Source organism: Mandrillus leucophaeus, unplaced genomic scaffold, assembly GCF_000951045.1.
Source record: "Mandrillus leucophaeus isolate KB7577 unplaced genomic scaffold, Mleu.le_1.0 Scaffold250, whole genome shotgun sequence".
In the NCBI taxonomy this organism is placed as follows: Eukaryota; Metazoa; Chordata; class Mammalia; order Primates; family Cercopithecidae; genus Mandrillus; species Mandrillus leucophaeus.
In genome coordinates this window covers 2,583,234-2,584,795 of record NW_012102588.1, presented here as the reverse complement: position 1 = coordinate 2,584,795, position 1,562 = coordinate 2,583,234, and positions in this window count along the sequence as shown.

Below are 1,562 nucleotides of genomic sequence, written 5' to 3'. Positions count from 1 at the left end.
GCATAAGAATGATAATAATGGACTTTGGGGGGAAGGGTGGGAAGGAGGTGAAGAATAAAAGACTACACACTGCGTACAGTGTATACTGTTTGGGTGACAGGTGCACCAAAATCTCAGAAATCACCACTAAAGAACTTATCTATGTAACCAAAAACCACCTGTTCTCTAAAAACTATTGAAATCTTTTTTTTTTTTAAAGAGGTTTATTTGGCTTACAATTCAGAAAGTTAACGACTGGGCATCTGCACCTGGTGAGGGTCTCAGGCTGCTTCTCTTCACAGTGGGAAGAAAAGGGGAACTGGCTTATGCAGAGATCCCGTGGTGAGAGAGGAAGTGGAAACGTAGGGGAGGTGCCAGGACTTTTTTTTTTTTTTTTTTTTTTGGAGACAGGGTCTTGCTCTGTTGCCCAGGCTGGAGTGCAGTGGTGCCATCACAACTCACTGCAATCTCAAACGCCTAGACTCAAGTGATCCTCCTGCCTCAGCCTCCCAAGTAGCTGGGACTACAGGTGCATGCCACCATGCCTGGCTATCCAGACCCTTTTTAAACAACCAGCTCTGATGAGAATTAATAGAGTAAGAATTCACTAGCTCCTGAGGGAGGACGTTAATGTAGTCATGAGGGATCCGCCTTCATGACCCAAATGCCTCCCATTAGGCCTCACCTCCAACATTGGGGATTAAATTCAAAATGAGGTTTGGATGGGACAAATATCCAAACCATAGCAATGATGGTAGAAGCAAGAGGTTGGAATGACACCAAGAAAGAGCCATGAGCCAAGGAATGCTGGCAGCCTCTTGAAGCTGAAAAAGGCAAGGAAACCAATTTTTCCCTCAGACCTCCAGAAAGAAACAGCCTGTCCAAGACCCTGACTTTAGCCCACTGAACCTGATTTTTGACTTCTGAGCTCCAGAACTGCAATGTGATAAATCTGTGTTTTAAGCTATTATGTTTGTGACAATCTGCTACAGCAGCCAAAGGAAACTTAATACAGTACCCAAATGTCCTGTTCTCAAGAGGCACTCAGAGTGCATTGTGGTGCTGAGGGAATGCATTCATCTGTCTGGCAGCTGCAGTAAGTGAAGGGTAATTGAAAGCACTTCTGCAGTTAATCTGGGACTGTATTTTTGTTCACTAGTTCTTTCATATGTCTTGCCAAACAGATGGCAAGTTCTCTGAGAGCATCAACAGGTTCTTTTGCTGACTTTGCATTTTGAGAGATAGCATCTTCAAGGGGTAACTAATCACTTGAAGTATTTATAACTCAAAAATAGTCTGTGTGGAGCCAGGCACCTGCCTGGAGTGCCTGTAGTCCCAGCTCCTCAGGAGACTGAGGAGGAAAGTTTGTTACATCCTGGAGTTTGACTCTACCCTAGGCAACATAGCAAGCCCCTTGTCTCAAAAAAAAAAAAAATTAAAAAAGGGTTGGTGTAGAATTTTTGACTCTTAATCTTTAATGTATTTAAGGTTTGATTTCCTCCCTGTCAAGACAATTGGATTCTCTACTGTGCTTTTAAAAAATTCTTTAATCAGGCCAGGCACGGTGGCTTACATCTGTAATC